This window comes from Armigeres subalbatus, chromosome 3 (assembly GCF_024139115.2).
Source record: "Armigeres subalbatus isolate Guangzhou_Male chromosome 3, GZ_Asu_2, whole genome shotgun sequence".
Taxonomy (NCBI): Eukaryota; Metazoa; Arthropoda; class Insecta; order Diptera; family Culicidae; genus Armigeres; species Armigeres subalbatus.
In genome coordinates this window covers 139728821-139750380 of record NC_085141.1, presented here as the reverse complement: position 1 = coordinate 139750380, position 21560 = coordinate 139728821, and the positions used below count along the sequence as shown (strand labels likewise).

At 38.2% G+C, this 21560-nt stretch overlaps 1 protein-coding gene and 1 long non-coding RNA gene across 2 annotated transcripts in view; one reads left to right on the top strand and one right to left on the bottom strand.

Annotated features, from left to right (window-relative positions):
- Positions 1 to 21560, bottom strand: part of LOC134219851 (uncharacterized) — a 444111-nt gene that overhangs the window by 243570 nt on the left and 178981 nt on the right. The window lies entirely within an intron of this gene.
- LOC134226051 (uncharacterized) lies at positions 966 to 2389 on the top strand. Its single transcript, XR_009983382.1, has 3 exons — positions 966 to 1425; positions 1553 to 1778; positions 1880 to 2389. It is a non-coding gene; the product is annotated as an uncharacterized LOC134226051 (long non-coding RNA).

Sequence of the window (21560 nt, the reverse complement as noted above, 5' to 3'; positions counted from 1 at the left end):
CTCAAAATCCTTATAATGTTTTTGATAAATTCTAATTAGGGTAATTCGCCAAATGTTGCTAATTTCTTCGCCTATTGTTGAACGCACGTGCATTTTTTATGGGAGTTCAATAATAGGCGACAAAATTAGCCGTTCAACATTTAACGGTTTCCCCTATGTGAAATATTTATTAAACAATCAACATAGATCGCGGTCTCCATTTAGACGAGCAAAGGCGTTGGTTTGTCATTCCGGTGATAGAAAGTTCCAGTTGGAATGTAGAGCCATTGCAAATTTAAGGAACAGGAACGTCATTGATTTTGATTATAAATACATACCCGTCAAGATCATATACGTTAACACAGTTCGCCTAATATGTATGAGCTCCATAGTTTTGGAAAATCCACTTACCTGTAAATAGAATTGAGAAAGAAAACATTAGCTATTATTGTAAGGATTAAAATATGGCTTTGGAAATATGCGACTATTGTTGGCAGCCCTTACAATGTATAATCCAATACACGCCTCTTATGCAATTTAAGGCGTGGGATTCCCCAATTGATTCTTACTTTTTTGCCTTTCTCGTACAACAAAGTTGTACCGAAAGGCTATCATTTCACTCTGAAAACGAACTTTTTACAGGAACATTTGATAGTAAAGTTCCTTATACCATTCGACTCAGATTGATGAATCGAGGTGATGCCTGTGTGTGTGTATGTATGTGTGTGTGTGTGTGTGTGTGTGTGTGTGTGTGTGTGTGTTTGTGTGTCTGTATGGTCACTTTTTCAACCTCAAAAACTCACACGATTTTCATGTACTAAGACTTAACTGATTTTATTGCAACAAGTTGCATTCCGCAGAGCCACTCTTCTAATTACATGCTATTTAATTTCATCAAGATTGATTAATGCGTTCGCAGCTGACAAGGAAAATGGTTTAGGCAGTTTTCCATTTTTTCCCATATAATCGGGACTACGACCCACTCGGAACGATATCTAACAGCGACCAGGAATCTACCTCGATAAGACGCAAACCAACTCTAGCGAAGTTTCAACTTCATCTTGTTTTCAAGGTTTTCACCGGACACTCACACATCAAGCACGCTAGCGGTTCAACTGTCATTTTTTTTTCTTTTCGTCACCATCTTTTGTACCGGCAACATGTCTTTTCCTTTTAAGATCGTGACTGGTTCTTTCTGATTAAATTTGAATCCTCTCCGGATCGAGGAAATAAGCAAACTCCAGAAGGAATAAGCATACTCCGCTAAGGCCAAAGTGCAGTTGGTGGAAAAAGCACAATAAAGTGATACGCGGCGTTGGCAAAAACCGCAGGCTCTAGCGTGAACAGTTGGCGGTTGCTAATGGAGGATTTTGCCGTAAATGGCATCTTATTGTGCTTTTGATGGTGGATACTGAAGTGCTAGCTCAATTCGTCGGATGAAACGGTGTACGTTGATAAACGTTAAGGCAAGCTTTGATTAAGCACAATATTTTGTTTTGCTTTTTATCCAAACCAAAACAAAATTATTCAATTTGTTTGTTCACGATAACAAATATCTATTTTATAATTATAGCCACCGTTGCAGAACCATGTGCTTGGCTTCAATGCCTCAGGTACGAAGGTCAGTGATTACCCAGGTCCCGGAAATTCCCAAAACAGGTGAATGAAGCTGTTACTGCATACAAAAGTATCCCATCGGAGAAGAACCAACCGAGGAACTGAAAGGTTAATTGTAGCTTAATGAGGCATTTTACAACAGATATGATGCAACGTTTCTATTTGCCGTATTTTTATTTCCGGTAAGAATCTGAGGATTGTCCTCACCTGTGACACCAGGTCCTCACTATACATTTCATTTCACTGTATTGAACTTCTAAATGAACTTTTTTCAATTTTGCAGACGACACCAGCTGCCGGTTAAAATCATTGCGGGATCCAACCAAAAATCCATCCAGGTCAGATCCCAATTTAAAATCATCCATCATATGCTTCACGCTCGAGAGATGTTCGAAACGATGTCACCGGCTTCATCGACGAGGTACTTTCGACCCGATTTGGCCAATCTAATTTAACGAAACACTCGTTGACCAGCGGGAGGATTACGCAGGGATTTTCAGGGCTATAGAGTCACCACATCGCAGGGTGTTCCGCATGCTGCCACGATTCCGATGACAGACGTTCCATGCCTTTTTAATTTAATCATTATAAACATAAAAAAGAAGTATAAAATAAAAAAAAATCCAAACTATAAAACAGCTTCGAAAAAGTAAATAATCCGAAAATTTCAAAATAAAAAGAAGAAGGAAAATAAAATTATATCTCCAAGATATCTAGGAAAATTCTACTAGAATAGTGGTACCCATGTCTAAGAGGTATCTAAGAAATATCGAAGAGATTCTATCTGTCAAATCCCAACCGGTTTATCAGTTCTAAATTTGAGGTAGAAACGGTTGTTGCATTTGAGGCGGATTTGAGGTCTGACAGGTTCTAGACATCGAAGAAAAATATCTAGGAGACTCATTTTTTTGTCTAAGAGATATCACGGGAGACATCTAGAAGATCTTTCCGAGCGGGGAGCATTGAGCAGCTACCATGCTATAATATAAATTACGCTCGCTCGATGGGTTAGAATCGTCGCTACGGCAATTTCGATAACGCTAACGCACAGAGCAAAGCTTCTCAAAGCTAGCAAAGTGGAACGTGTTGAACACGAAAACTAATCGACGAACAACGTACGCGCTTTTAAGTTTAGAGCCGATTCGATGATGTTTATTGCCATTATACTTTATCGGAGCATTCGCACCAACACAGTTGTAAGTTTCATCGTTGGGAACAGAAATCGCACTCGATAACGACGCGATAACTGCTGGTTCGTACGCTCGTGGCCATGGTGGTGTTTGCGTTTGTTTTGTGTCATACATTGGAAGGGGAAAAAGAGGGGTTTCATTGATGCTTCAACATGCGGTTTGGTTTGGGTGGTGTGTGGTATGATGGGTGGTGGGGAGTTATGGTGAAGTTTGAGTGATTTCAAGGGCAAATTTGAATATAGTTTTCGTTTTATACATCTCCTTATTTCCATATTATGTATATTATGTATGCGGTTTTGTTAGTCTTCTAATTATATTTAGGAATCGTTCAAAAATGGCATCGCGGCCTTGGCGAAGGGGGGTGGGGGTGTCGTTGGTTGAATAATCTTAAATGTATTTGACGTCATATACTAGTTGGCCTTGGGAATAATTGGCTTAATTTTCAAAATGTTCGTGTACATTTCTAGCACAACTTTTCAAAAGGACCTAAGTAACATTTTTTTCATGAATTAATTTGAGTACTGCAATCAACAGCTTTCATGTTGTTCTGTTCATTGCGCTATTCAAATTAATTCATGAAAAAATGTTACTTAGGTCCTTTTGAAAAGTTAAGCGAGATTTCACTCCGAAATCGAACCTTTTATAGAAGTCTTGGAGACCCATGATGTCATATACCAACCCGACCAGTTAGTCATAACAATTATATCAATATGTGTTACAAATATCAATACTTGAAATAATTTTTCAAGGAACAAGCTTTCTCAAGGAACCTACATTTTGTAAGCCTCCAACTATTTTAAACTCGAAAACTAAAACTGAAAAAGTGCTGCACTTGTGAGCCGCTTCACGCTGTAAAAAACGGTCTATTATCAAAGTTTCTTGTGGCCCTGTTTTTTCACAGAAAACTAGGCAATGTCATGAGAAAAAAGACATGAGGTGTTTCAAAATATTTCATTTGATTTTCATTGTTTTCTTCTCAATGTTTAAAAACCGTTAAAAAAAGTCAATTGATAACTCAGAAATAAATAAATCATAGTAATTAACCCTCAAAATTGAAAATTAACACATTTGTAGCCTTTCTGTATAGAGAATATTTCTTTAAACGAATCTAAAATGTTGAAAAATCATTCTTCTTCCCAAGTAACACCGAAAACATCATTATTAACTAAGATTCAATAATTTTATTGAATAAAGGTCGGGAAAATGAAATACAAAACATGTTATGTTCAAGGAAAGCTATGATAAGTTTTTGCAAAACATACAGCAATTTGATCAGAGAAGAAGTTTCATACTACATTCTCACAACTTGCTGATAACATGTCAATTTTTGACATTTGTTTGGTTTTTTGAGATGTTTCGTTTTACATTCTCACAACATAAAACATGTCTACAGGAAGATTTTACGAACAATGTCATAACATGCTTATTTTTTTATAGAACGTGTACCGCAATGATAGAAGTTTAACGTTATTTCAACATCTTTTAAGATCAATGTTATCAACGTTCTTCATCGACCTTATTGTTTATCGACAAATCGTCATATTATTTTTCTTTTGCAGATTTGAGAATTTGTTTACATATCGATTTGAAAATTATGTTATGGCATAGTTATATTTTTTTTTCAATCAATGGCGCATGAATTTAGAAGAAGTAAAATGAAAAGTTAGCCAATGAAACATGAGCCGCATATAATGTTTCGACCGAGACTTCGAAACAAATTTGATTTATTTATTCAGTTTGTATATGTTTATTAATATTATTAAAATGGTGTTCATCATTTCATGCTTGCTTGTTTCCATTCGTTTTTCGTATAAAATTTATTTCTTTGAACATGTTGGTCAGCATTTTTGTTTTGGTATTCAATTTGACAGAACCATGTTGAAAGTAGGTTTACTGAAAACATCCTTAGTTTAAGTTTAGTCTTGTGAATGTGCAATCAAATACAAGGTTGCAACTAAAAGATGTTGAAAATATCGATAATTTTTGCGCTGTTTGGGTCGTGTGAAAGTAATCAAAGCAGTTTTTCATACCAAAACGTAACATACTATATGTTCGAAAGATGTATCTTTTACACTCATACAACAAACCGTGTTACTTGGGTTGTAATTCAGGCATTTTTAAAGAACATATATTTAAAATATATTCTTTTGCGTGAATTTCAATCCTTTTGCAGCAATTATCATCTATCTCCGGATTCTACCCTGTTCTCTGTTGAATCATATATTTGCAATTCTATCTTTCGGCATTCGCACTAGATGACCTGCCCTCTGAAGTACGCCGTATTTCAAAAGATTTACATCATTTTCTATTTACTTTGGCTGTTCTCGTTTCATGTTCGTAACTGACCACCGGAAGAATTAAGGTATTATGAAGAGCGAATTTCGATTCCATTTGTTACTGTACAAGACCCAACTTATCCCTAACTGTTTATGTAGGCCGAAGGTAATCTTATTCGCAGTAGTGATGCCTCTCAAAAAACGGCATTATTGGACTCTACAAGCATTATCTATATCCGGTGGATGCTTCATTTGGTTGTGTTTCGCTTTGATTTTCAAAAAAATGCCTTTTGCAACATTTTTTCCCAAGAGGGGAAATCGACGATTTACTCTCACGCTCTCCCATATATAAGAGAGCGTGAGAGTAAATCGTCGATTTCCCCTCTTGGGAAAAAATGTTGCAAAAGACATTTTATTTGAAAATCAAAATGATTCCTTGAAACATCGTTGTACTGATGATGGTTTCATTGCAGACTTGAAGAGTAAATCACTATCTTCAAGAACTTTGTAAAACCATAATTATTACTTGGGACGATTCCCGTAAAGACGCACGTTAGCTTACTGCCCATAAAAGGATGAATAAGCTGATATGAAATCAATAAAATATAGGACTGTTGCGGCCCTCCTTAGCCGTGTGGTAAGACGCGCGACTACAAAGCAAGACCATGCTGAGGGTGGCTGAGTTCGATTCCCGGTCTAGGCAATTTACGGATTGAAAATTGTCGCGACTTCCCTGGGCATAAAAGTATTATCGTGTTAGCCTCATGATATACGAATGCCAAAAATGGTAACCTCGCAGTTAATAACTGTGGAAGTGCTTAATGAACACTAAGCTGAGAGGCGTCTCTGTTCTGGTGTGGGGATGTAATGCCAATAAGAAGAAGAAGAAGAAGATAAGACTTTCTAGCGTGTAGCAGGAGCTGTATTTCTGTAACATACATATAGAAATGAAATTCGCTCTATATAAAACCTTAGTTCATCCGGCAGGCATTTTCGAACATGAAGCATGGAAATTTTAAGATTCAAAAGAGTTTGGAATACAGAAATAAATAATAACTAAACTTCTATGAACAAAAATCAGAGGGTACATGGCTCATGAGAAGCCATCGGGCAAGTCAGGACGTGCGTGTTTTAGTCGTCGCCAAATGATTAAGACCGAAATAGTGAAATACGTTAGAAACACATTGCGACACGTCTCAAGAAGACTATGCAATTGGTGAGCTGTGTATACAGTAATATCCCGATTTTATCATCCCCTGGTGAATTTTGGGGTGATAAAACAGGGTATATGACAAAATCGGAAAAAAAATATTTCCAATTTTTCCATTCATTCCACAAATGGAAAGGCAAAATGCGTGGGGGTACCCGTTATTTCTTGTCGAAATTGCTTACAGAATCCTTCCCAGGTACTCAGAAGTCATTCATAAAAAAACTACAGGCGGTGAAAGTTATTTCATGAAAATCAATGTTGTTTGCGGTATTATTTACGGAAATGAAAAGAATGACTAAAATTTTCAAATTTTTTTTGGGGGTGACGAAATCGGGTCGAAAACGTGACATCTAACGCGGGTTTCCTCAAAATTAGAAACTTTTCATGAAAAACTATTTGGTGCCGGTTATATAGGAAGATGTCGCTACAACGCTTACCAAATATTGATTCGATGAAGGTGCTTAATTTTGAGAAATCGAACCCCTTTCACCATACTAATTTCAGAAAGTTAACTCTTAGTGTCCCGCTGTAAGCACGCTCAAAGTGAGTGATTCATTGATGCATTGCACAGATAAAATAGCAAGAGAATAACAAACTTGTATTTACTTAGACTGCGTTTAATTTTCCGAAACGGACGCGAAATATCTTCCTACATAGGCTCAAAAACCATAAATAGTAATATTATTTCGTCAAAAGCCTTCCGCAATCCTGTGTTCTCCTGACTTGATAATTTACAATGCAACTGGTTGAAATTGGACTTGAAGATGCAGTTGCAACTTTAGAGCTGGTGCCAAATTGCAATATCTTGCCGGAAGTACCTGCCGATACCATATTTGAGTTCCCAAGAGAAGATCGAAGAAAGCTCTAAAAATTCATGTGCTTTTTGTTGTATCATCTGTTCAGGTCGTCGAGCTGAGTCAATTTGTATATAAAAAGTTTGTTTTTGGAGTGAAATTATAGCCTTGCGATACATCTTTATTGAACGAGAAAGGCAAACATGATTTATTCTCACGAAGCTTCATATGTTATCTTTATATGTAGCTTAATAAGTTATTTTATATAATAAATAATAAATAAGCAACCAAATTCAAATGAATGGGTACTCCAATATGTGTAAGTTTTACGGATTTGCAAAGAAATTTCCAATCAAAGTAAATCCGAGGAGATCAGAATAATTTTGATAGCAATCCCTACCTGAAGAAAAACATATTTTCTTACCACAAGTGCCATCATTGCACTCAAAATGATTACATTCTTCGTTAGAGAAAAAACGTAAAAAGAAAACTACTGAAGAAGGAAATAGTTTTCAACTTGTTATAAGTAGCACTTGCAACGGCATGTTCTATAAAGGACTTCATTGTATCGAACCGTATGAGAGAATGCATAAGGTGGAGGGGGGGGATGGGTTGAATCGATCCGATACGATGCATATGATGGCACAAAACTGGAGCACGGAAGCAGGCGAGCTTTTTCCATTCTGCTGTTTTCTATCACTTTTACAATGTGCTCTCGTGCACTTTGACTTCCACAGGTGGTATTAAATCTGTAGGATCTCAACGGCTAGGGGAAGGATAGTATGCAGTCTTCTGATTCTTGAACATGCCTCATGATACATGAACTATAGCCGTGATGCCATAACATCAATTATGAAATAGATATGCTTCGGTTAAAATATGCTACATGATGCAGGGTGCGAGTAAGCAAATACTGCATATCTTGACTGCATTTCGATCAATTAGCTTGTATGAGTGTTCAAAAAGTGAATACTCTGCGTTGCGTAATAAATGAAATAGTTCAATGGACATGACATCGAAATTCTACAACGACAGCTTCATCTATCGCTTCACTATTTGTAGATGTGGCAATCTGACTCGTTCAAATTGAATTTGAATGTTTTCTGTATTGTAACATGATTTTTGGCAAGAATGGTCATGAGGATCAGACTGAACCATTTTGGCACAGATTTATTATATTGAAACCATTTTTTTGACGAATTACGTCATTTTTTGCGTAAAAGTTTTTGAAAAATAAATCATCAATTTTTGGTAACTTTGAAATTGTTTACAACATTTTTGATTTTTATTTATTTATTTATATAAATCATTTAAAATTTTTCACGAAATGTTTATACGATTTTTTTTTAAATTGGCACCTTGAAAATTTTATTGAAAATACGTTTGTTACAAAATTGTTAAAATTTAAACCGAAAATTTAAAAAAATAATTGCAATAAATTTCTTTAAAAAAATGTCACAATATATAAAAAAAAATGAAATTTTTTAATTCGCATTTACAGTCATACTTTCATTTTCTAACTTTGCGTTGACTCTTCAATCGTTTTTTTTTTGATTCGGTAACATTTTATTTAGAATGATATGGAAATGCTAATATCATCTTCCAAACTTGGACGTACATGTTCATGATAGAATTAGAGGCGAAAGTATAGAATTGATAGTTCCGTTAGGATACGGCAGGCATGAAGAATGTTTTTATAGAAGTCGATTTGAAAGCGAGCGGAGGGCAATATTTGTGATGGCACATATCACACGACCTTCCTTCTGCCAAGCTCCCGTATGAAGGGGGAGGGAAGAATATCAGTGTGGAAGCTGACATATCTCCACTGGCAAAAGGAAGGTGGTTTGACTTGCTTATATGCCATCGCGTGCGGAAGGATTTTCTATCGACGAGTACTGTCTCCAAATTTCTAATGTGACATCAGAATTTAGTCGAATAGGATTTTTATTGCACAGTTCTGTTTTCTCATTGCATTTACATCTAAATCTATCTATCTATCTATCTATCTATCTATCTATCTATTCTATCTATTCTATTCTATATTCTATATATATATATAAAACTCAATGTTTGTATGTTTGTATGTATGTTTGTATGTATGTTCCAGCATAACTTCTGAACCCATTGACCGATTTCAACCAAATTCGGAACACACATTCTTTATCTTAAGGAGACGACGATAGGGGGGTTAGGGATGCTCTTTGGAAAAGAGGGAGGGTGTGGGGGGAGGGGTATTGCTTAGTTATTGATCAACTCAGTGTACTTTTTAAACCCCTTGACCGATTTCAACCAAATTTGGAACACACATTCTTTAGCTTTAGGAGACGACGATAGCATGCTCTTTGGAAAAGGGGGAGGGTGTGCGGGGAGGGGTATCGTTTAGTTATCGATCAACTCAGTGTAACTTCTGAGCCCCTAGGCCGATTTCAACCAAATTTGGAACACACATTCTTTATCTTAAGGAGACGACAATGGGAGGGCAAAGCATGCTGTTTAGAAAAGGAGGAGGGTGTGGGGGGAGGGGTATTGCTTAGTTATTGATCATTTCAGTGTATCTTCTGAACCCCTTGGCTGATTTCAACCAAATTTGGAACACACATTCTTCATGTTAAGAAGACGACGATAGTGTGGTTGAGGATGCTCTTTGAAAAAGGGGGAGGGTGTGAGGGGAGGGGTATTGCTAAGTTATCGATCAACTCAGTGTATCTTCTGAACCCCTTGGCCGATTTCAACCAAATTTGGAACACACATTCTTTGTCTTAAGGAGACGACGATTGCATGCTCTTCGGAAAAAGGGGGAGGCTGTGCGAGGAGGGGTATTGCTTAGTTATCTATCAACTCAGTATAACTTCTGAACCCCTTGGCCGATTTCAACCAAATTTGGTACACACATTCTTTATCTCAAGGACACGACAATGGGGGGTTAAGCATGCTCTTTGTAAAAGGGGGAGGGTGTGCGGGGAGGGGTATTGCTTAGTTTTCGATCAACTCAGTGTAACTTCTGAACCCCTTGGCCGATTTCAACCAAATTTGGAACACATATTCTTCATGTTAAGGAGGCGACGATAGTGTGGTCGGGAATATTCTTTGGAAAAGAGGGAAGATATGGGAGGAGGGGTATTGCTTAGCAATCGATCAACTCAATGTAAGTCTTGAACCCCATGACCGATTTTAACCAAATTTGTTTCAAATATTGTCTGTCCTAAGGAAACGATTTGAGTGGATACACATTTAATTTTTTTTAACGGTCTCGGTAAATGAATTACCGATTTCTCAACAGCTGAGATCTCGGTAGTCAGCTCAGTAAAAAGTTCAACAATTTACCGAGTTCTCAGTTCTGCATACTCGATAACGAAATGTCAAATATTTCCGAGCACTCGGTAAAGAAATACAGGTTGATCTGTAAAAAAAATACGGGCTTCTGTAATACAAATTACCGAACAGAATGTAATTTCGCATCCTTTTTGTTTTAGCGGAAAAAAGAAAAACAAAAGTATTTTCTATTGTAACATATTTCATTATTAATTTCCAATACTAAGAGGGAATAATGAGGAGTTATATTCGCAGAGCTTTTAAACATCTGAATCTCAACTGCCGACTTCCTCAGCTCTTTTTCTGAAGAAAAAACGGGCCGTTCTCAGCTGTCGATTTCCTGCAATTTTTAAACTACAATAATTTTTCCGTTGGCTGGGAGTTTCATGTTTTTTCTTACCTTAACATTAACAGCAACTCAATTATTTCCATTTCCATTGCAAATAAAACGTGAAACGTGCGCAACACACTTCCTCAAGGAAAACTTATAATTTCATTTTTCGGAGGACAAATATGGCGGTACATCAGGCGTCACGAAGGTCTTTCGGAAACTGAGAAGTCGGTTATTAAACTACCGTAAGCTAAGTAAAATTTATTATTTTTACCGAGTGCTCAGTATAATTGTTTGACAGAATTGAAAAATTTGATAAATACCGAGTTATTCGGTCATTTACACTACCGAGGATCAGTATTTCATTTTATAGTGCTGAGGCATCGGTTTAAATTATTACAAAGATCGGTTAATTCTGATATGTTTACTGAGCTTTCGGTTTAAATTAAGTTTTACAGGATAAAATCGGTAAAAAACATTACCGAGCTGAAATTTGAGATTTAAGTGTGTAGGGGTAGGTCATTTTATTTTCATTATGTAAACACGTATTCTCTACACAAAGAAAACTATTATAGACAGGCTAGGAGGGACTTTTGGAATGTGGGAGGTTATTGGGGTTGCTATTGTTTAGAAAACGTCTTAATTTAAAATCCGTCTTATTTAGTTCATCCGAGGTTCTTTGACATTGTACAATGTTTCGAAAACAAATTGCCCGAATTCCTCAAAAATACCAAGACCTCGACAATAACATTTTCCCGATAATTACATTCTCCGAAAAATGACTTTAACGAAAATGATATTTCCCGAAAACGATACTTCCCGATACACATATCCAAGAATATGACATTTCCCTGAATGAAGCTGGCCATTAACATGTCATTCGACATGAATGCATTTGGGATAATTATGAAGAGCATCAGTAAAACCTTTCATAGAAAGCATGCATTTGGGTATAAAGCAATGGTTATTGTTACCCTTCATCGGAATCATGGTTTGCCCAGTGAAAAGCAATGAATAATGTGTTTCCTTCTGAATGGTGGATGTGACTGCTTCTTTAAATGTAGGCATTTCCTCGGAATAAGGCAATGGTGGGTGTGATCCCTTCTTTAAAAATATGCGTTTGCCCGGAATAATGCATCGGTTGAGGTTTTTCCTTCTTTAGAAATAGACGTTTGCTCGGAATATGGCTTTTCAAACCCACGATCCCTATTTTCAGTCAGTGTTTCTAAAAGCCTTCTTTTAATAATCAAATGATGAAGTATCAATAAGTAAACACAATTACCCTGTTGACCAATTTGTTTTATCATTTTCCGATTGTGAAAAAAAACTGCGAACCAAAATGGCAATTCCGAGCAAGGCCGGGTACATAAAGCTAGTAAGCAATATAGTCAAAAACAATTCAGATTATTTTTAAATTCTCTTTTGATTTTTTTGTGCATTCGCTGTGATATCTTTAATATTTTTGAAAGCTTCTTCAAAGTTTTCGACATCTCCGATTTGTTTAAATTTGACGACAACTTACTTGTGATTTTAAATTGCGATATTTTATTCTTTTTTGCGATTAGCAAATTTTTTTGAATTTAAAATATGTTAACATCTGCGCCTAAGTTTTAATCAAACACATAGATTTTTTTAATTTTCTATTTTTAATTTGCGTCACCTTGAAATCTTCAATAAAAATTGGGAAATACTGTGGCCAAGGCTTTAATTTAATAGAATGTTTTTTGAAACTGTTAACTTTTTTAAAGCATTTACAGTGATATTTTTTAATTCGACTCCTCTTGCGATATTTTATATATTTTTTCAATAAAACAGATTCCGCCTAAATTTATTCACAAATAGTATTTGCATAGACTGGATTCGATTCCCGGCCCCGGTCAAGAAAACTGTCTTGACTTCCCTGGACATAAAGACAATGACAAGAAGTCGAAAATACAAAACTACGAAAGGAACAAAAGGTCGGACGAGACAAAAGTTCGAAACGGACAAAAGGTCAATCAAGATCAAGTTGATAACTAGTTGGGTGTATTCCGAAAGAATTTGTGAAATGCACCTCAAGCAGAAGAAATATACTCATCTCATCAATCAAAGTTGAAGAATGAGCAGTTTTCAAAGGAGCAGTAATTACTTTGAAACGATATTATGAATATTTAGATAGTTATGTTAGAGATAAAAAGGATTGTTGATTTAACAAATAAATCAATCAAAGCTAATTGCCGGGTATGTTCCGGGTATTAAACCACCCGACTTGGACATTAATTTACAATGTTCTGAATGTTGCGGTTGGGTCTGAGCTTGACGACACAACCATATACAATTTTCAAAAAGGAGGAAAATTCCTTCAAATCGTGCCAAAAAGGAGGACATTTGGCTGAAAAAAGAGGACATGTGAAAGAAATTACCAAACCCAAAATTTCCTGTATTTGATTTGATATTTTCTTGACTGATTTTTCGGGATGTCGATTCAAATACTCCTACTTACAAATTTATTTAAATAAAAAAGCCATTGTTTTATGTTTTTTTGCCACTGAAGGCTTTGAAAATAAACAAACGTTCTTTTTGCATCAAGCATTGTACTTTATATTTTTGCCTTTCGGTACAACTTTGTTGTATGAGAAAGGAACAAGGAAGAACGAACTCATCATCCTTATAGTGGGATTCTATTGAACAAGCTTCAACCTATCTGAATAATGATACACAAATGTTTGATATATCAATATACTGGCATTTTAGGCAGCATTGCACAGAATTTTAGCAAGAAAAACTGAAATATGAATATTTTCGAATGACTTAACCATCGCATACATCGCAAAGTAAAACTGATTGTATATTACTTAAGACACCTAGCAAACCAGCGGAGATATTTTTCGAAAACCAGGAAGTTTATGACATGCGAATGCAAATAGACCGCTAACACCATGACCACGAGGCTTTTAACAGCCTCCTTTCAAGAGACTCGGAAGCCTCTTTTCAAGAAGCTCGGAAGCCTTTTTTAAGAGGCTCGGAAGCCTTCTTTCAAGAGGCTCGGAAACCTCCTTTCAAGAGGCTCGGAAGCCTCCTGTCAAGAGGCTCGGAAGCCTCCTGTCAAGAGGCTCGGAAGCCTCCTGTCAAAAGGCTCGGAAGCCTCCTGTCAAGAGGCTCGAAAGCCTCCTGTCAAGAGGCTCGGAAGCCTCATTTCGAGAGGCTTGGAAGCCTTCTTTCAAGAGGATCGGATGGCTCTTTTCAAGAGGCTCGGAAGCCTCGTTTCAAGAGGCTCGGAAGCCTCCTATCAAGAGGCTCAGAAGCCTCCTACCAAGAGGCTCGGAAGCCTCGTTTCAAGAGGCTCGGAAGCCTCCTATCAAGAGGCTCAGAAGCCTCCTACCAAGAGGCTCGGAAGCCTCCTTTCAAGAGGCTCGGAAGCATCCTTTCAAGAGGCTCGGAAGCCTCCTTACAAGAGGCTCGGAAGCCTCCTTTCAAGAGGCTCGGAAGCCTCCTTTCAAGAGGCTCGGAAGCCTCCTTTCAAGAGGCACGGAAGCCTCTTTTCAAAAGGCTCGGAAGCCTCCTTTCAAGAGGCTCGGAAGCCTCCTTTCAAGAGGCTCGGAAGCCTCCTTTCAAGAGGCTCGGAAGCATCCTTTCAAGAGGCTCGGAAGCCTCCTTTCAAGAGGCTCGGAAGCCTCCTTTCAAGCGGCTTGGAAGCCTCCACAAGTGCTCAAAATTTTGTTGGAAACTTCTTGATGTATAAGGGCATAAATGCATCATCGTGTTAGCCTCATGATATACGAATAGTTAACAACTGTGGAAGTGCTTAATGACTAAGCTGTTAGTCGGCAATGTCACAGTGGGGGACGTAATGCCAAGAAGAAGGAGAAAAAGAAGAAGATGAGTTACTTTTATTTTCATTTACAGCAAAAAATAGGGGTACCTCAATGAATGCTAAAAACCGAAGGGGTACCTCTCTTGAAAAAGTTTGGGAACCGCTGGTTTAATGTAAATTAGGAACTTTATGTTTGATTAGAGAATATTGTTGAGTATGGAATATACTTTTGCACCCGTCTTTGCAATGGGGTCATAAGTTTGAGTCCCATGTTTCCCCCAACAAATTTTTTAAACGAAAATTCCACATGCTGTAATTATGCACTATGAGCTTCCAAATATAGTCCACGTTGAATGGAGAATTGGCATTAACTATTGAAATCGATCATTGGACAATTTTTTTTGGGAAAACTAATATGCACTTTTAGTGGAATGTCTTCACCTGTTATAATACAAATATAAAATATAAATCAATGTATGCTTTTTTCGCAGAAATCCTTGAGAAGCATTTAAATCATTTTAATGGGCTATGACATTACTCACAAATTTGTGAAATTATCAAACTATTTTTCAAGACATTCTTTTGGCACTTCTAATGCACTCATCTAATGTATGTTATTTACATTGATTTTAGTCGAAAACCAGTTTCTTGGCTATTTCGACCTATTGTCCTTTTATTTATTTCGTCCCTTTGTCTCTTTCTACGTTTTGTCCTTCCGACCTTTTCTTCCGTTCGACGTTCTGTCCTTTCAACTTTTTGTCCCATTCGACCATTTCCTTCGACCTTTTGTCTTCCGACCTTTTGTCCTTAACCCATTTTTGCATAGCTTCTCAAATTTTCTACGGCAGTTTTATATTTTTATTAGAAAGCTGATTATTGCTACAAAAACGTACTCAGGCACAGTGAATGTACACTAATTCTTATACAACTACACCTGAACTAATGACGTTCGCAAATAGAGTTGTATTGACAAATGTCAATATTTTTTATCTTGAACAATGGATATCTTTCGTCATAATCTATTGAATCTGCCGAATGCAAAATGATCATTACCAAACCTCAACACTGACATAACAACCAATTAACGAACTTCCTCCCATGGATGGGAAATATCAAATTTTCAAATAATCGAGGATGAGCAACACTCATGCAATCACATGTCCAAATTATCAATTAATAAAAATGAGAATTGTTTGATAATCGTATCTCGATTTAAACATTTACCGTTAATTTTTAATCTTATTTCTCTACATAACACTAAAACAGAAAGCCAAACATTGATTGAACTTCATTGTTTACATTAAATTAGTATTAGTAAGGTTTTTTTTATCTTTGTAATGCTTCTAGTGGATCGAATATTCTTTGAAAGAAGAATTTATTTTACTATTAGGCCGTTACAAATATTTAATTAACTTTTTGTCCTACTGGTCTCCGAAAGGTCAAGGGAGGATAATAAAAAATAAATAATAAAATGAAAAAAATTCAAAAAACTCCTCGGATTTGTTAAAGAATGTTTTGAAAATCCTCAAATTTATCCGAATTTTATTTTGTAGCTCCCTCAAAATATTATTTTTTGGCAAAAAAAATCCGAGGGGGGGGGGAGACAAAATAGATTTTAAATATTTGTATCGGCCTTAATATGATTTTAAAATATGACTATAAAATTTAATTTAAATTGGGAACAAAAATATCTAATCGTTTGATGACGGTTTACGAAAAACGAAGACAAAAAATATGCTGAAGATTAGATTATGAAATAAGAAATGTGGTGTTTTTAATAAGATTTAACTTGAGTTTTGAAAGAAGAACAGTTACTTGCAGAAGATTTCTAGCTTACTTCTTATTGGCATTACATCCCCACACTGGGACAGAGCCGCCTTGCAGCTTAGTGTTCATTAAGCACTTCCACAGTTATTAACTGCGAGGTTTCTAAGCCAGGTTAGCATTTTTGCATTCGTATATAATGAGGCTAGCACGATGATACTTTTATGCCCAGGGAAGTCGAGACAATTTTCAATCCGAAAGTTGCCTAGACCGGCATCGGGAATCGAACCCAGCCACCCTCAGCATGGTCTTGCTTTGTAGCTGCGCGTCTTACCGCACGGCTAAGGAGGGACCCTAAGTCGTTATCGTAAGTATGACAAAACCATAGAGTGCACAGCAGCTGCATTCAAGAGAATTTAGAAGAGAGAAGTATAAAGAAATCTTATTACGGGCACCTATTTTGATCTTGGAATTTGCAATTTGAAAATAGTGTGAAGCAGAATGTGTTGAAGATTTGAAGAATGTGTCTGAAGATTTCTAGGGAGAATATTAAATCTGGCAGGCCCGAAAAAGGAAAAACGTTTTTACATTTATTTTAATTGATAATTTTGTGTTTACTATCAATTGATTCCAAAATTTCAAAAGTTTTTTATATCTTTATTAAAGAGACTTGTAGTTGAAAGCTCATCTCGTATTTCAAAAGTTAACGCCAATGGCAACTCGTTTACTTTTCACACCTGAGAAGTTATTAAATGATAATTCCAATCATTATCGTATGACAATGATTCAGCACAAACCTGTTCCCTTCTAAAAACAACCGGCCCAGCTAAAGAAATCCAGATAAGCGAACGACTACCTACTCTAATAGTACAAGTCTTGATCCAAGTTTATTTATAAAAGACAGGATCACAGTCTTCAACCGTAGGTGCCATAGATTGAATACTTGATACTCAGCATTACTTAGACAACGGATATGACATTTACACAACACCCAGTGGCACCAGTGGAGAATTCATTGCTTTACGAAAAAAAAATCCACTTACTAGGGCTGGAATCGAACCCACACACCACAGCACGCAAATTCGTCCAGATAAATGATGTCACTAACGACACGGTCGTGAAGCCCACAATCCGTTTATGGACCGTTGATTAAGTATCAAAAAGCTTCGTCATTAAATATAGAGAAATAAAACATTTTATGTATATTTTTAATATTGCTGTAATCGGAACACTATAGCCGCAACACCCAAAACACATTCTGCTTCACACTATTTTCAAATTGCAAATTCCAAGATCAAAATAGGTGCTCGTAATAAGATTTCTTTATACTTCTCTCTTCTAAATTCTCTTGAATGCAGCTGTTGTGCACTCTATGGTTTTGTCATACTTACGATAACGACTGCTTCGAGCCAGTGACGTAGCCAAAAAAACTGTGAACCTCCTACCGTTCTCCGTCACGCGCATTAATATGCTAACAAGAATTGCCTCACCATGGCATCTGTCCAAAAGTTTCATTCTCAACAAACACTGCTCTGGGGGAAAGCATTCCTTCCAAAGCTTCTTCCTCCCATTACTTTTGCCAATCCGCAAAGCTAACAACAGATCGTTGACCGAAAGTTCACCAACCGTTTAAGGGTAGCTGCAGTCACGTCGATAATGGTGTCGTTCGTTCAATGCACCCACTACTCGTTCGATGCGCCACTCAGGACAATATGATTCAGTGCGATAATTTGGTGGGAAATTGGAACAATAACTCTCTGACAGCCGGTTAAGAATCCATTCGCACGAATTGGGAAGGGTTGATTTATGCTGAACCATGAATCGATCCTGAACAGTTCCAAAAGTATTTTCCCTTTAGGTGTACGTGAACAATTAAACGCTTTACGGCGAATTTCGCGGGGTGAAAAACTTTCGTCGCCTAGAATTCAATCAACTCAACCTGCATTAAGGTGACTTTCACACATTTTCTGGCGCCTTGCGAAGACACGAGGCAAAACTTTATTCTCGCATCTAAGCCACGAGACAACACAGCGCTGAACTTTTGCCGAGATGTGACATCCCATTTTAACACCCTTCTCCAGCCCCGAGAACTCCCGTCTCGATTTGTAGGAGTGATGAAAATATAAGGCACCAGAGAGATGAAAAACCGAGCTCGGGCGATGACATGCTTGTTCCCTTTTCTCAGCTTGCGCTGCACACAGCTAGGGACGATTTGGCAGAGACAGTTTTCGTCCCAGTGAACCTAGTGCCGAAAAACTTGCCCGGCGCGGTGGTAGGGAGCAGGAACCAGCGGTGCGGCGGTGGTAACAAGTAACTCGACCGAAACATCCTGCCCGCCCGTCATTGTGCCTAACCCAGCTTAACTCGACACTGCTGAAGCTCGGTGTGCTTTTTCCCCATAATAATAATAAGTATAAACAGGGTCACGAGCGCCAAGGTCGTTGTACCGTTTTTTATGGATTTTGGGGCGAGAGAGATGGTGTGCTGAGTGATTTTTGTTCATTTCGTATCTCCGCTCTGGTGAAAATTGGTTTCTTGTGGGATGTGGCACCACCCACGACGGACCCACGATGCTACCAAATTCTGTTCAACCGATGGCTTGAAGCAAACGGCGCGCGGCCTGTGTCTATGTGCTATTATTGTGTAGTTTACTGCCAAACGGTGGATTTGAGTTTCGTTGCCCTTTTTGCGGGGAGATGCGGGGACGCTATTCGAAATGGTTGTCCTTGGGCGATGAAATTGGATTTGAGGGTTGGTTTTGCTTGTGGGGATGTTTATTGCAAGGGTGTTTTGTGGCCTCAATGCGGCGAACGATCTTTAGATTCAAATCAAGATACTCGAACGACGTGTTTTGGAAATATCAAGCTGTTAAGTATAATGACTATCTATCAACTTGAACGAGACGGGAGTTCGGGTCCCATGGTTTCGGATTCTCCGTTTACCTACATGGAGATCACGCGCAACAGCAGACAAAATTTCTTCGACATGATTTTTCAACAAAAATAAGAAAAAACACGAACTGTTTTCCATGTGTTTGTTTTTGATAGGATGAATATGGGAGCTATGAGGTGAATAATCGGAATAGTTACCACATTTCCATATGGTCATGCTTGCTAAGCTAAGCAACAATCTAATTGACCTTCTTCTTTTTTCTCACGGGCTCTACATTCCAACTGGAACTTGACCTGCTTTTCAACTTAGTGTTCTTTTATAGCATTTCTACAGTTATTAATTGAAAGCTTTTTATGACCGCCAATTGCCAGAATTTGTATCTTGTGTGGACAATGCATAATCTTTGCCAATCACCGTCGACTACTTGAGTAAGCCGAAAATCACAATATCTCGAGGAACAGTTTGGATTCCGACTCGGTCGATCACCAACTAGTTCTGAACTTGTAACTCAATTGGTTGAGTCAATAACGAGATACTGGAGACGAGCATACTTTTAATGTAAAAATGCTTAGCGTAAAACTAAGCTACAATCAAATTGAGGACATAGATGAACACATTTAAAACAAATTCTACCTTTTCCATCTTTTGGGGAATGTACACTCATCGAGGCATCTCTGCATAGCTAGCCTGAACATGTTCGGGTTCGCTATGATTGCTGCCTTGAGAGCGCTGTTCGGAACACCATCAGGCCCTGGGGCTTTGTTCGTTACCAGGAATTTGGCCTTCTTGAGTAACTCTTCGTTCATCACCGGTGCCGCCATTTCGGCCGCACCCATATTGCCTTGCGGTGCAGGAGGCCAGGGACTTGTGACTCGGGACGGAAAGAGTACCTCGATAATCCTCGCCTCCGAGAACCGTTCTGGTGGCGAAGAGCTCCCTATGGTCTTGGCCATCACTATCCTGTAGGCGTTACCCCACGGATTCGCGTTGGCTCCTTCGCATAGGTTGTCGAAACACGCTCTCTTACTGCTCTTGATGGCCTTGATGAGGCTGGTTGATCGAAGGACCACAATATCAGGACTCCACCAGTATACCGGGCGCCTGCCATTTATCGGCTGGGCTTTCCTAGGTATGGTGGCGTCGCAAGCGCGTGATAGGACAGCTACCAACGCATCCCCGCTTAGACCTTCAGTGTTGGCTTCCAGTCCGAGGGCCACGGTAAAAACTTCGCTGTCGCAGTAATTGGTTCTCCACCCACAACCCTGACAGGGATCCCCGGACCTCAGACGTTGCACGCCATAGTTGATCTTAAAGCCAATTGCTAGATAATCACTCACCCTCGTCCACCCTCCAGTCCAAGTTTGGTGCCAGACCAGGACTGACAAACGTTACGTTAATCCATGACTCGACCCCGTTCCTTCTGAACGTCCTAGCGGAACCATCATTAACTAGCACTGCGTCGAGTTTCGCTAGCGCCTCTAGTAACGCTTGGCCCCTTCGATTGGTGCAGCGGCTGCCCCACTCCACTGCCCAAGCGTTAAAATCTCCAGCTATGAGAACCGGCTTACGACCCACTAGGTCAGACGATAGCCTATCTATCATCTGGTTGAACTGTTCTAATGGCCACCTTGGTGGGGCATAACAGCTACAATATAACACACCATTGATCTTGGCTATCGCGACACCCTCAGCAGAAGAGTGTCCCACTTCTTGAATTAGGTACCGTTCCGTCGTGCAAATAGCCCCATCCTAGACCCGTCCGCCACCCAATAGCCGTTATCAACAGGGACGTTGTACAGGTCGGACAGGAGGGCGACATAGGTCCTCGACTATGAGATCGACTGCCGCAGCAGCTGCTGGGCAGTTGCACAGTGGTTAGGTTCAGCTGACGTGTTAAAATTCGGTTGAAATTGGTTCAGGGGGTTGAACGTTACACTGAATTGTTCGTTTTCCGTTACATACACACATACATCCTACATAGATTGATTTATAAATATGAATATACATCACCAGATAAATAAATAAATTTACTCTAGGGTACCAAAATCTTCAATAAACGCTTAGTCTTGAATCACTACTGCATGTGTACGACAAGCGTGCTTTTTCGCAAGTCTTGTACTTTCTACAACGGTGTGAGTACTCGAGTGTTAAGAATTGTCTACAAAACTTTCATTGGAATTAATATTTCTAGGGAATATATGGTCCATATGCGCCCCCTAAACAAATCTCTTAATTTTAAGCTGATTTCATACGAAAACATGTATTCTCGAAATGTTTATCAATCATAATCTAACATGTCAGTCATTAAATTCAATTCAGTTCAATAATGTTCATGTAAAACCTGCAATATTGCAACAAAACGATTTTATTCCAGAATTGAGAATTTTCTTCTGTGATATCGG